The following is a 15,411-nucleotide window of genomic DNA, read 5'->3' as shown; positions in this document are numbered from 1 at the left end:
CACTCCTTATTTCCAGCTTGGCATTATAATGATAGTGAAATGGCTCCTCCAAAATTGGATGTTATATATTGTAGAAGGCTATAGCACAGGCTGTCTCTGCCTCAGAAAGTTTTTGAACCAAATAAGCAAGAACAAGCACCATCTAAAGAAAAGATCTTTTTAAGATTAATTACAAAAACAATTAAAAACATCCAACCTGCAAAATGTCTCAGTGGTAATTTAACTAAATTAAATGGCTAAACTATGTGTTTAGTACACCAGAATCTTTTGGTGAGTTTGCCAGGTGATTTGTACAAGCAATAAATGGAAAATCAGGTGTACTCTTTGAAGCTGGCATATTTCATTTGTGTTAGACATTTCTGATCAAATATACAGATCTCCCATGGTGAATAATAAAGCCTTTTTTTTTTTGGTAGGCAATTGGACAATTCTGATTTGTATAAAAATCCTTCCTTTTTAAGCCTGTGTAGCGTAATCACAGCCCCTGACAGTGTAATTGCAAAACACACAAGGTTAAAATTGTCATTTGTGTTTAGGAAGGAAGCAAAGGTCATCTATATGTACTGCTACATATTTCTCAGCTGCCCAGCAACATGATGGCCACAGCCAACTTCTATAGGACATTTTATAGCCTGGCCCAAGGCAGAAAAACAAATGAGCAGGCATTCAGTGTTTCATTTCAAGACATCCAAAGAAACCTCCCAGTTCGTGTCAGATATTGAAGGCTCAACTCTTGGATTCCTTGCAGATAGTTGGAGTTTTACTGCTGAACATCAGTGAGGCACTGAAATCAGTATTTTAGTCTACAGTAAGGAAAGAGAAGAACCATTACAAATGGTTCATGATTGGGCAGGGCTTTTCTGGTTATCCTGACTTTTGATTCCCATTAAGGACTGGGGTCCATGTTACGTAGAAACACAGCTTGGGACTACTTTGACATGGAAAGATAACATGTACACGTACGTGTCAGAGAGGTGTTTGAAGCCACAGCAACAGATCTGGTTGAGTGAATCCCCAGAGGCACAATGCAAGGGTCCTGCTGTGAGGTCTCACAAGGACATCTGTACCTGCCCACAGACACACATGGGATCTAGGAATTAAAACAAAATGCACTGAGAGTCACAATCTTACACTTTAGATACTGGGATACTAGATATGGAGCTATCTCAGTCTCACTGGATGTTTGCAAGGAAGGGCCCTGAAACAGAAAGGGGTTTTGTGAAGTGGTGTGCAGTTAGTCGTAGTAAGTAATTTGCTGAAGTATCCAAGATTCTTATGTTTATAAAGGACCCACTGATGTTTAAGTACTATTTTTATGAATGTAACAAGAAGCAAATATTAAAAGGTACTCTCAGATCTGAGCAGAAATTGATGCTGAGTGAGTTTACTAACTGAAATGATTTTAAGAGTATTAAAGATATTTTAAATTAAACTTGCAGTCAGGAATTCAAATTGCATCTTATTATTAAAGATGTTGGTTTCCTGATGACTGCTACTTATAAAGAACAAGCGCTGGCTCCTCTGACTATCTCTGCATGACAGAAATATTTACAGATGATTATAACGGGTCTGTCCATTTTTAGTTGCCAAGGGCCAGGTTATTTCCTACCTAGACTAAACTATGTAAAGGCTAGAACTTTGTATAGTTACTATTTGGTTTTTCTCACTGACCCTTTAGTACAGAGGATGGCTGGGATTTGTGGCCCTACGAGTTACAATCCTCTGCATCTGTAGGGTCATGACATAAACCTGAACCCTCCTGACAGCCTCTTGGGAGTGGGCAGACTTCTGGGGTTTCTCTGCTTTGCTCCAGAGCTATCCCCTAGCAAGGCTCCCTCTTCATCTCTGCTCTTGCCAAATCCTCCCTGGAATCATAGAGTCATAGAATCAACTAGGTTGAAAAAGATCTTTAAGATCATGAAGTCCAGCACTGCCACGACCACCACTAAACCATGTCACTGAGGGCCTCATCTACACGGTTTTTGAACACTTGCAGGGACAGTGATTCCACCACTGCCCTGAGCACCCTGTTCCAGTACTTGATCTCCCTCTCAGTGAAGAAATTGTTCCTAATACCAAACTAAACCTCCCCTGGTGCAGTTTGAGGCCGTTACTTCTTTGTCCTATCGCTTGTTACTTGGGAGAAGAGACAAACCCTCACTTCACTATAACCTCCTGTCAGGAACCCATCCAATGCAGATTTGCTAGGATCTTTAGCAAGCCCTTCCCAAATACGTGTTCCTGTCTGTTCTTTCTTTGTGATACCATTGGGAACACCAGCTTCCTCCACAGCAGTTCATGTCTTTCTCTGACCTGACACAGGGGCAGACCCCAGGGGTTGTCCCCCCATAGGAGCATGCCTCCCTCAAGTGACCACATCCATCAAGCAACCTGCCGGGAGAGGTTGTCACAAAATAAATCCCATTTCCTTTCCATACACCAAAGGATATTTCTAAGATCTACAGTGGACAGCAATACTTTCTGCCGCAATGGCAGCCCAAGAAACAAAAAGCCGGTCATCCAATGCCAGGCAAAGATGCTGAAAGAAAACTATTATTGTCTAATGGAGCAAATCTGTCTAAAGCAGAGGATCTCTGAGCCATTCCACCCTTCTGCCTCTACCAGCACAGCCCAAAGGGCAATCAAACACCTTTTGGAAGCATGTTTGTGTATACCATTTTCCTGGAGATTATTTTTTTCTTGCTTATCCCCACTGCCCTTAGCCATTTGCATTTAATGAGTAGACTACATATAATTTTATGGCTGATGCTTCACAGCACCAAGTAAAACTTAACTGCATATGGGCAGCATGTGAATGGATCCTAATCCTATGTTGAACCACTCCTGAAAGGAGTGTTTTCTGTCCCTTCACCTTCAGAACGGAACTTGAGCTGCCAGAAAGGCCTGATGAGGAAAAAAAATTCATTAGCCACTATGTATGAACTCCATCTTTTTGAAGAGACCTGCTTGCCGCAGACTTCAGGAGACTGAGGATATTATATCTTCTGTTAGAAAAAGCTGTGATGGTTGAACAGCACCCAACTAATCACCAAGATGTCACCACCTTCAGCTTAGCAGATAGTGTAGGTGAGAACACATCACATTAAGCGTTCAGGCATCTCCTGAGTTTTCCTCTCTCCACCCTGACCACTCAGCATGCTAGCATTTTACATCACCTTTGCTCCCAGCTACATTCAAACATGATGAAGTCTTGTAACACATGTTTTTAGCATCATTGCACAATTAATACATGAGCAAAAGCTAGTTCATTGGGTGCCTTTTTCCCCCTCTCTCCACTTCCTCCTAAGCATCTGCTCATAGGAGAAGCTAACTTAATTGTCCAGCAGCTGAGGAAGGTTGTGGTGGGACAGCAGAGGACCTGCTGACCACCAAAATGCCATGTAGTGTCAGAACTGGAGGAGCACATGGGGAAGGTCTCTGCAGAGTGAACAAGAAGGGCTGCTTAGGGGTAATAATAGTAAGTACTGAAAACAACAAACATGCTTCAGTCACTTACTAACAGAATTGTCCTTACGCATGGTCGTCCCTGCAGGCCCTGTAGCTTCTTCTGCATTTGTGGAGAAACTAACAAGTTAAGAGCCTGATCCAATTAAATAAGTTGGATGCAATAACAAAATGTAGCCATATTATATTTTTATAATATACATATATACACAGAAGGACTGATTTAAGAGGGCGTAGGCTGTCTTAACTTTCGCATTCTCCACCACTTGAAAACTTGACTATTTGGCATTGGTAACAATCTTTCAGTGTAGTATTGTTTATGCCGTTAATACAAGTTAGTCTATCAGTACAACTGTCTACATTTGAAACAATTACAGATACATTTTTTCCCATGTCACATTGAAAACTTTTTATCTATTAATTTTGCTCTGTCTTTGGCAATTCCTAGTCAACAACATAGTTCATTTCTCACCTTAGACCCACCCACCCTCTTTCCAGGAAGCTGTCAAAACCAGTCAGATTTACTCTTATTACTTCTTTTTCCTTATGCCACTGTCCTGTTGACACACAGTTCTATGCTCATAAACCAGGGTGAACTGCTGTATGTGTGGCTTGTCCAACACTGCTACATTGCTAAAGGCAAAATAGAGGGTGGGTTTCCTCCAGCCCAGGAGTTGTTTTGCCCTATGCCCTACTAGAAGTCAGTTGCCTACCAAAAATGCTTCTCTTCTTTGAAAAGACATGGCCAAATTCATCTGCAGAACAGTAATTCCTAGAAAGGTATGAAATGAAGAAATCTATCATTTTTCCTAATCATATCCATACTAGGAAGCTGCAAGGAATAAGACACAGAGGGCTCCTATAACAACTTAAAAATTTACTTTCTGATTACTCTTCCTGAGCAGCACGCAGGCTGTGAGTCACAACTCCCGAGGCTTCCAGTTAGCAACTAAAAAGGAGAAATGATCAATATAATTTTTCTCAGTGAGTGATTAACACTGCTTTTTAACAATGCATTCATGCATGCTATGTACTAAAAGGGGTGATTCATTAGTTACTTGGAAGAGTAGCATCTTCTTTTCTCAGTTCAGAAGCCATAGGGATTAGCCCGTGCCCCATGAGCAGGGCTGATTAGCACGTAGAAAGAGAGGAGAAGAAATACTGACTACTTTTGTCCCTGTCCCCACATCTGCAGTGCTCTTCTCATCAAAGCAAGAAAGAAATGGGGAAACTTTGTATTCAGCAGTGACATTGTTTTAGTCATACTTCACATAAGTCTAACACCAGAGATGGTTACTGGCAGCTACTGGCAACTTCCTCCTCTGCCCTGCACTTCTGGGTGCCTGCATCCAGCTCAGAGCATGGTTTTCATGGCCCTGCAGAGCAGCCCGAATAGCAATGCCAGCTGCTCTGCATACCACTTTCTGATGTTGCCTTGGCACATAGGTGGGAAATTTGCTCATCCTGATTTTAGTGGTGCTTGCCTCTTCTGAAATAAAAAAGAACAGATATAGGTAGAACTGGCAAAAAGGATGATGACAATAATGTATTTTTTCTTATTTGAACCATGTTGCTGTTGAGATTACATTTAGAACCACTCCTCTCAATTTTCCATCAGCTTAAGTTTGCTAACAATAATCTTCCTTTTAAGATGAGGTCATGCATACAGTAAAGAATATGCCGCTCCCAAGCCTTTTTAAGTTTGGGTAGCTTTGCATTTTAAGGCATTCTTTGCAACGCCCTGGTGGCGAAATACAGTAACAAGATGGCATAGCAATATGAAAAGTAACGCTGGGATTTCTTAGAGTCTTCTTCCTGTGAGGAGGGATGATGTTGCCAAAGCCTGCATGCAAAACATTTCCAACAAGTGGAAATTAATGTTTCTGTCATCATGACACAAGATTAATTTATGGGCAAGTACAAAGCTTTTTTTCTGAAGAGACTGATGAAAACTGTCACATGCAAGACTTACATCTCTTTTTTCTTTTCTTAGAGCCTAAATAATAGATATAACTCACGTGCAACTCATTTGGCATGCTTCTAACTGCAGTCTCATGTAATAATCATTTGGACACACTGTACTCAGAAAACTGGCAGCGATTCCAAGACTGACGTATGTGACAGACCTCTGGCACCAGCTTAAAGATGTTCAGTATCTGCAATGCTTGTATATACAATGCCCTTGCATCCAGACATAACCACCACACTATTCCTAAGCACACTTATATCCTGGCTACCACCAATTTCATAGAAATTTTACATCACTCATTGCTGGGCTAGGCCTTTGTCTCAGTGTTTCTCTCTCTGCATTTGCTTATTCTGTCTTTTGGCCTAATGCTGGCTAGCCCTTTTTGCCTTTCACTTCTCTTCTTCTGTGTCACAGATTGCCTCTTTGGCTGCCACTGCACCAGCTATTTAAACAAAATGATTCATCCTCTCCTCCCTTACTCATACCTCTCTTCTCTTGAAGAGGTCTGGGTGGGATGAAAGGAGATGCAGCCTCCACATCCCAGGCCATCCCTGACCCAAGTGAAGCAATAGCAGCTCTAAGGGATGGGTAAGCAACCCCTGTCAGTCCTTTCCTCCCCAAACACATTGAGCAATATCCTGCCCTGAACATGGCCTACCATCAACTCTTCTGTGCTGGCTGATATTTATCACGAGCCTTTCATTACCTGAATCCCTTCATATTTTACTTCCTTGAGTGCAGAGTATGCTTCCCATAATGATGGAGTAGAAAAGAGTCTCTAAAGGTGTCTGTATAGTTGAGTTCCTGACAGAAAGACCACAGGGATTTTGATTTATATTATTAATTATGTAAGGGTGCTTAAAATCTTGGCTACATAAATTCCATGCAATAAAATTCAAGCAAGCAGTGTTTGAGGGAGGAGAATAAAAAAAATCAAAAATATGATATTTAGGTCTAAAACAAGGACATTTTTTGTGGTTTTGAAGGTCAAAAAATGTCTCTTGAAAACCAAACAACAATTGAATTGTAACACAGCCAGGGTTTCTTTTCATTAAATAGTGGAATATATTGACCAAAAGAAGGATTCTTCTGTGAAATAGTCACTTTTGGTCAAAAAGTTTAAATCTTCTGAATCTCCTGAATATATGCACACCACACATTGGATGCCAAATGAGATCATCCTCATTATATCTCTGTATATAACCATGGAAGAACAATTTATTCCTTGTAAAACCAGAGCATTATCAATTCCATATGTGTGGTGTTATGTAACTTACATTATTTTTTCTTTCACCATTATGCTTCAGCTTTCACCAGAAGTTTCAAAGACAACTAAAACATTAGTCATTTAACTGGTGAGATACAGTACTCAGATTTGTCATCTCTGGCAGGTTTTTGCTTTTAAGCATAAGTTAAAGCAATTCATTTGTGTCCTAAGTGACATAAGTACATAAACTTCATTGCAGCAGATCTCTGGTAATGCTGAACACAGAACAAGGTCAGGCCTTGAGAAGGAAAAGTGAGCACAGTGCTGAATGGCTGCTAAGATTACTTCTGTAACCCAAGCAAACTTGTATGTTGCTCTTCTGACACTTCTTTGGAAGTGGCTGCATCATTTTAGCTAAGACATTTCCTGCCTTCTCCCCTCAGCTCCCCACAAGAAACAGAAAGAGGCATTTATTTAGCATTGAAAACATCTGAACAATTTATTCACATTTAAGTATGGAAGAACTGAAAATGGTACCATTTAGTGGGAAGAGCTGCCTAGTCTTTTCCTGGGAATTAATACCTGTGCTCTGCAAAATGGAAAAATTGCCACTTCCTTTGTCAGCGAGATTGTTACTCTGTCACTTTCTGAAAGGTCATCTATAGTGGTTAATATATAACTCACCCATGTGTCAGTTCTTCCCTAATGTGTTACTTCAGACACTGCAGGAGAATTCCCTCTGATCTATGCCAGAGCAAAGGTACACTGGCAGCTGCACTTTCAAAAGGGGGACTTCAGCTGTAAGGCCAGCTTGAGAACATCTGCCTCCCATCCCTGGCTTGCCTCTGGCTGCTTCTTCACACTCCTCTTGCTCTGCAACTGTTGTTGGTTCTGTGCTGTAAATCAGGTCACTGAGCTGTTATAAACAATCTTTTTTATTTACAGGGTTGTTCTTAATACAGGTTGCTTTTCTTACCTGAATGATGCCATAAACTGCAGTGCTGGTGCCATTGTGGCGGCAGGGTCCTGGAACAGAGAGAAGAGAAAAGCAGTCAGGATAGCAGGCACTGAGGAGGAAGCCTGCCTATGTTCACGGAACTGCTGGCTCAGGTGGTGTCTCTTCCACTAAGAAGGGTAGAATGCAGTCAGGATAGTGTTGTAATAAACCATTAACAAACAGGAAGTTCATAAACAAAAGGATCATGCATTGGTTTAAAAAATTTCTCCATAACCTAGGCTGCATCAAAAGGAGCGTGACCAGCAGGTCGAAGGAGGTGATCCTGCCTCTCTACTCTGCTCTCGTGAGACCTCACTTGGAGTATTGTGTGCAGATCTGGTGTCCTCAACATAAAAAGGACATGGAACTGTTGGAACAAGTCCAGAGGAGGGCCACGAGGGTGATCAGGGGAGTGGAGCACCTCCCGCATGAAGATAGGCTGAGAAAGTTGGGGCTGTTCAGCCTGGAGAAGAGAAGGCTGCATGGAGACCTCATAGCAGCCTTCCAGTATCTGAAGGGGGCCTACAAGGATGCTGGGGAGGGACACTTCATCAGGGACTGTAGCCACAGGACAAGGGGTAATGGATTTAAACTTAAACAGAAGAAGTTCAGGTTAGACATAAGGAAGAAGTTCTTTACTGAGAGGGCAGTGAGGCACTGGAACAGGCTGCCCCAGGAAGCTGTGGCTGCCCCATCCCTGGCAGTGTTCAAGGCCGGGTTGGACAGGGCTTTGAGCAATCTGGTCTAGTGGAAGGCTCCCCTGCCCATGGCAGGGGTATTGGAACTGAATAATCTTAAGGTTCTTTCCAACCTAACCCATTCTACGATTCTATGATTCTATATCTGACTTCTGCAGAAAAAGAAGCTACATATATAGGTGTTAGAGAATGTGTGTGGATATGCATGCACATATACATATTGCCACACACATAAACACACAAAAATAATATCTAAATTTTAAAGAAATGCAAAACATGCCTTACTTCAGAGCTCTTGCCAGCCTTCAAAGCTTGCATGCAGCTCCGATCCCCTGGATGGCCGGTTCATAAAAGCAACAACGGGGAAAGCCTATAGAGGGAGTAGTTCGCCTTCTTTTCCTGAGTGACAGGCGTTTTCCACCTTAAATGACGGCCCTGAGAGAAAGGAGAGATAAAGGTAGAGGATAAAAATGTCTTAAGGAGCAGTCCCAAGGGCCAGAGCAGTTACCCTGTAAACAGGGGGAACGGCAGCAGCACCTGCCTCTCAGGGCATGGCAAGAGTGTTGCAGATCCACATCTATAGTCTTTTCCTTCTTTCTTCTGCACGTTGTCACTTTGAGCTGTATACGGAATCAAGAGTTTCTCAGCGTTCTCCCCCTTCTGCAGTCACTGGGGTGTCCCGGTACTCTGGCCTCCTCTCTGCACGTTGCAGGATGGAGATTTGCTTGACTGGAAGTTGAGCAGAATTTTTAGTTCCAACACCTGTGGCCAATGTAACAGAGCACTACCTAGAAGTAAGGGTAGAATGCAGTGAGAAAAGCCTGGCGTTTCCTGTTGAACAAAAAGAGCGACTAGAAAATCCATAACTGTACATCACAGACAACATAAGAGAAGGAGTATTAAGCAGAACCAGTACCAAAACTGTATTCAGAAGACAGAATATACAGAAATATTGAAGAGTTATTGTCAGTGGAGGCTATGTGCTGAATTGAACATTATGGTTATGTGCATACACAAACATTTCTAACAATCTTTAACCCATGCATACCTGTAGTGGAGATATTTATATGACTGTAAAGCCCAGAAGGCCTGGCCTACTCAGACCTGCATTTCCTGAGCATGACACAAATCTGTACCGAGAGTGTTTGCCCTGCCATGTCTATTACAGTCCAGCGAAAGAGAGGATAAGATTTTTTTTTTTCTTTTTCTTATTCTTTTTCTTTCTGAAACAGATAGGGAGCTGTGACCAAAAACATTCAACAGAAACTGGATCCTATCAAAGAAACCCAGATTCAGCCTTCGAGATCAGAAGACTAGTAACTAAAAAATACCTGTTTAGGTAAGATGCTTGACTGAGTAGAATATGTGTTTTTAGCTTAAAAATAACAATTAAAAATTAAAAAATGGTGTGCAATACCTGGCAAACACATTTCTTATTTACCATGATGTACCCGTGAGTTCTCTCTGTGGAAAGACTGGCCACCAGAGTGTGCACCAGCCAACTTACATTTCTGTAAAACTCTAAGAACTGGCATAAAGCATGCAATATTTATACATTAGAATTATACTAAGAACTCTTCCCCCCACGCACTAAGGTCTAATAATACTTCAGCGTTTGTCTCCTGGGGAGCGAGAACAGGTCTTAGGATTGCAACATAAATAGTTAAGCACAAGTCATGCAGCAGTAAAAGAGAAAAGGAACACTTTATGCCCTTCAGTTCCCAGACACTGCAGCATGAGGCATTAAAAAAAGATAATATTACTTTTCCTCAGCTAACCCATATAACACATTTCATCTTTTGATATAGGTTTTTTTGTTTTTCCTTGCATCATTATAGAGAGGCCATTTGAGGAGTATATTCTGCGCAGTGATGTGATTCAGCAACTTTCTGGAAAACAAAAATGCAGCCCTTTTTTTGATGCACTAATGAAACACAACTGGCAATAATTTTCTTCAAATTGAGCCTAACTGAAAGCAGGCAATGTATCATGTAAGTTGAAGCTGAGTGGTCTTGGATCACAATGTCATTTTTCATGGGTTTTTATTTGATTGAATATGAGCTGAACACACCCTGCTGCTGAAACCAGGCCAGTGACAACAAATACATTGTTATATTAGCTGCTGCATTACAAAGAATGGCTCAGCAAATACATTTTCATTTTTATCCAAATTCTAGGTAGCTTTTGTCCATACCAACACGTGAGACCATAATTTCTGAGTATCTTCCAAGGGCATATCCAAAGAAAGTTTATCCTGCAGTTCTATGAGGGCAAAGCCCTGTCATGACTTTGCATGCCATGACCTTTTTGCATAAGGGCATTGAACGGTATTTAGTAACACACTATATAATTTTGCATATTTGGTATTCTTTTCCCAAGTCTGGGAAATAAGTTCAGGATCAAAAAGCATTTGCCTTAAAAGGAACAAAATCTCCCACAGCGACACATGGGGTAGTCAAGAGTTTAGGAAGCCATAGTGCCCTGGTGCTTCATGGGCATGTTTCCCATCAAGATTATCCTAATAAAGAGATCGTTGCCTATTTAGCCTGATAGAGGAGTCCTATCTGCAGGCAGGCACAATGTGGTAGCGCTGGCAAGTGATGAGCACCTGAGCTGGGATGCACTGCGTGTCCTGGCTTAGGGCACATACTGCTTTTTCTCCCAACTACACGGGGCAGTGGCAAGCATCATGCGTCCCATGTACCGCAGCGACCCTTCCTGCCCCAAGCCACAGGAGAGCTGCCATAGCAGCTCTGCAGCTTGCAGCAACTGCAGCTTGTGAGGAGCGGGTCCCACCACTCTGGGAACCAACCCAAAGATGAAAAGTGCTGCGTAAGCACCAGCCATTATTGTTACTGGCAGAGCTGTGTGGGGACATTTGCTCACAGCGCCTGTGGGCTTGGCTAACCACTAACCAGCATGGAGTCTCTGCTCTCAGAAGCACCAAGCAATATTCCCCAAACATATTGCCATTTGCAAAAGAAAAAGTCATTGTGACAACAAAGTCTTCCAGTGACTAAGTGGCCAGTGTGTTGCTGGCATTAAATAGCTAGCGGAATTTCTATCATAAACATTGCTATCAGGCCATTGTATCTCAGCTGTAAAAACTTGCTCCAGGCTGATATTTGGCAAACAAGACCCAGCAAGATAATCCTTTTTTAAACATGTTATCCTATGCAATAATCTGCAGACATGTAAATCAAGAAATCTGCAGGTGTGTGCCCCACTGGCACCTTTGCTTATTTCTTCTCTGCTGACGCTACGGGCATCATGGAAAGTCAGCACCCGGTCACTCCAAAGCCCTTCCTCCAGGGCTTTTCTTTTGCATTCAGATGCCCTGAATGGTTCCGATAAAAATTCTGGGGAGGCACAGGGTAGAGCAGAAAGCTGCAGGCAGTGAGGAAACCCATAGGAGTTTCCCCAGGAGAAAAGCTCACCTTCTGAGAATGCACACATAGCAAATACCGATCACCTTTGCATCCGGCTGAAGAACAGCAGCCATCCAGAGTCCTACCTAGCCATATACATCCCTCCTTCCAGATCTGGAGCAGCTAACTTGCCCAAGTAAGTGAAAGTAAAATTGTACTTATTTCTACCTCAGAGGAAATGTCTGTTGTTGTTTAAAAATTAAAACAGCTTCTTAGTCATAATGCCATAACACTGCACTACCTACACAGTCCTCTTGTGTTTCAAAAGGTTTCCTGTGGACTCTACCACATCTGACAAATGCTATGGTGGAAAACATGTCAACCACCAGCCCTTCTGAATGGAGATTTCCAGATCTGTGCAGAATATCCCCAGGACAAATGAGTGGCAAAATGCGACAGGGCTGGAAAACTCAACACTCAACAAACAGTAGCAACTCTTCATGTATCCACGTCAAAGTATTCAGGATTTATAGTCAGAAATACCCTTTTCATTGATTTCATTATTAAAAGTCAGTTACAGCTAAGGGGTTTTTTTAAATGCTGAATCTAATTTCCAAATGCCCTGAGGGAACAACAGCCACAACAATAAAATTAGGAACCCATTACTGAAGATAAAATTAGAATAACTAAGCTAGACACTATACAGGGAAAATGCAGTGTTAAAATGTATGAGGTAAAATGTTTTCTAACTATTCCAGTGTTAAACTTCATTTTGTCCTTGGAATGAGCAAGGGCAGAAATTTGTGGGAAGCTACCATATTATTAAACACAACTGTGTCTTGTACAAATCACGTGCTAAATCAGTTTATTTTCTCAGTATAGTTAAGGCTGAAGAGGCTTAATAAGATATTTTAAATTAATTTTAATTTAAAACTGCTTTTAACCCTCCCTTCTTTCAGGACTGTGATTCAGGGAAGTACTGAGGAAACAGATGGCTTACTTTTCAGTCATGCTCACATAGGAAACCTGCAGGGATACCTTAAGTGAAAGAAATTCTTCAGCAAGCATGGAGAAGCCACTGCTATCGCACCTACCACCTCCTTGGCAAAAGCAGCCGAAGGTGACAGGCAGAAGGTGACCTTTCTGTACTAGAGCAACCACTCAGATACTTGGTAGTGAAATTTCCTAAAGAAGTTAGCATTGTGGTTTCAGACCACACAAACTACCATTACAGTTAGGCTTTAGGATTAGAGTTAGGCTCCCCTCATCACTCCTGAACAAGTATTTTCTTGAGATGGACATGCGCACACTGCCTGTGCACAGTGCATGCACAGGTTGTGCAGGCTGGATAATGGCAGTTCCTTCACACGATCACATTGAATAGATCATTCCTTATTTTTCCTTCTTTCATGAGCAAAAAAAGAAATTGTGTATTTCCAAACCCAGAACTGTGTCATAATATCCAAAATGGGATAAAAGTGGCAGGGGGTTGTTGCAGTCTGCTCTTTCTCCTTACATTAGGTAACTCCCCCCCTTCCTCCTTCTCCTGTTCCAGCCTCAAACATGTGGCTGTCACAAATTCTTTAAGGGAATATTGTCAAATACATTCACCAAACATTCTGACACTGATGAAAAAGAGCCATTCAGATGAAAAACAACGGTAATGAAAATACTGTGTTTAGAGCATTGCTTCACATTAGTGAACAGCTCACTTGCTATTCCTGGGTATTAGCATTGAGCTCAGTGCTTTTGCAATAGATATTTTTAAATAAAGGTTAAAGAACATGTTTGTCTTATGTTACGTACTCAGAATGTCTATGGAAACAAACAAGCACCCTCTTCTTACAGTAGCGTCACTAGATCTTGAAACCAGCAGACACACCAAATACACATGGGCTTCACAAACTGTTCTCCAGCAGAAATCTACATATATGAGCTGACACCTTATCTCTAATTCAATCAAATGAGCTTATTGTTAAAGTTTTACAAAGCAACCCAGCAGCAAGGTGAAAGATGAAGAGATTATTGAATAATAGATAAGAATATTTTTAGTCAGCCTAGATGTATTCACACATCTGAGAAAGCGCCAGGAACAAGCCCTCAGAAAGGTGCTGGCTGAATTCCAACAAGCAACCCAACTGTCAGCACCCCATGATGCCTGGAGGCTCCCTGGGGCCAGGCTTGCAATGGGAGGTGGCAGGACAGAGCCCAGAACAGCGCTACTGGGGGAGCACCAGGGCACAGAGGCAATTCCAGCCCCAGGCATTGGGCATCTCCCTCAGGATAGGGACATGGACCCATGAGAGGGTCCAGCTTGGAAGGCCCATGGTCAGGCAGGGCTGTGGAGAGCTGGATACCAGCTCTGCTGTAGTATCACTGGGGCAGGGACCAACAGTTTCAAGGAGCTAAAATGGGGTCCTGGGCTGTAGGCAGGGTGGGGGGATGCCCTGGGTTCAGCAGTAGCAGTCATTTTTAATCCTTCTTAGTAGCTGGTGCAGTGCTGTGGTATTGACTTTCGGCCTGGGAACAGCGCTGATAACACCAATGTTTTCAGTTGCTGCTCAATAATGTTTACCCTGACCAAGGACTTTCTGAGTCTCACGCTCTGCCAGGGAGGAGGGGAAGCCAGGAGGAAGCAGAGACAGGACACCTGACCCAAACTAGCCAAAGAGGTATTCCATACCACAGCACGTCATGCCCAGGACGTAACTGGGAGTAACCTGGAAAGGCTGGCTCACTTCTGGGTGGGGGCAAGGTATCGGTCGACGGGTTGTGAGGTGTTGTATTCTCTTCCCTTGTTATTTCCTTTATCATTATTATTATTGGTGGCAGCAGTAGTGGTTTGTGTTATACCTTAGTTACTGGACGGTTCTTATCTCAACCTGTGGGAGTTACAGTTTTTATTTCCCATCCCTCCAGGAGTAGGGGGAGGGAAAGAAGGGGGGGGAGTGAGAGAGAGAGACTGCGTGGCTAACTTGACGAGAGGGTTTAAACCACAACAGCTCTTTTTGGCGCCCAACGTGGGGCAGGAAGGGTTGAGATAACGACAGATCTGACAGAGGCACAATGCTGATTAATTGGCTCTCAAAGTTGTTTCTTTTGATCTCACGGTTTCAATATGCTGTAGCTTACTTAGGGCTGGCTTTTGCTGTGTTAGTGTTTATCAAATGTAGGGCTTGGGCTAGGGTTCTTGTTTCACTGTACTTTATGGTAATGGCTTGTAATACGGGGGGCTCCAGCAGCAGGGCGGGATGGACGTGGCCGTGGACTTGTACCTGGCCGTCCCGCTGCTCTTCACTGTCCTGGCCCTCGTCCTCGCCTCCGTCTGTGTGAGGCTGCGGGGAGCTGAAGGGGAGCGGCCCCGGGAGCCAGCGGCGGCCGAAGCGGCCCGGGAGAGGGGCCCCGGGGACCAAGCGGCGGCGGGAGCGGGGCCAGAGTCCGGGGAGGAGGCGGCTGCCGAGCAGCGGGAGGAGGCGGCAGAGGAGCCGAGCCCCACGGCCGAGCCCAGCCCCGCGGTGGCCGAGAGCATTCCCCAGCAGCTGCCCACCAAGCTCCACGAGCCCGAGCCCCAGGAGGATGCAGGAGACCCCGCAGCATTTCCCAGCAAGGCAGAGGAGGAAGATCTGGACTCAGAAAAAGAGAAACTGGTGGTGAGAGAGCCTTCAAGCACAACAGCTACACCAGCCCCAGTGACAAGTACAGCAGCA

This window comes from Psittacula echo, assembly GCF_963264785.1.
Source record: "Psittacula echo genome assembly, chromosome: 1".
NCBI lineage: Eukaryota > Metazoa > Chordata > Aves > Psittaciformes > Psittacidae > Psittacula > Psittacula echo.
The sequence above is the reverse complement of the archived record's forward strand: the minus strand, read 5'-3'. Positions refer to the sequence as shown.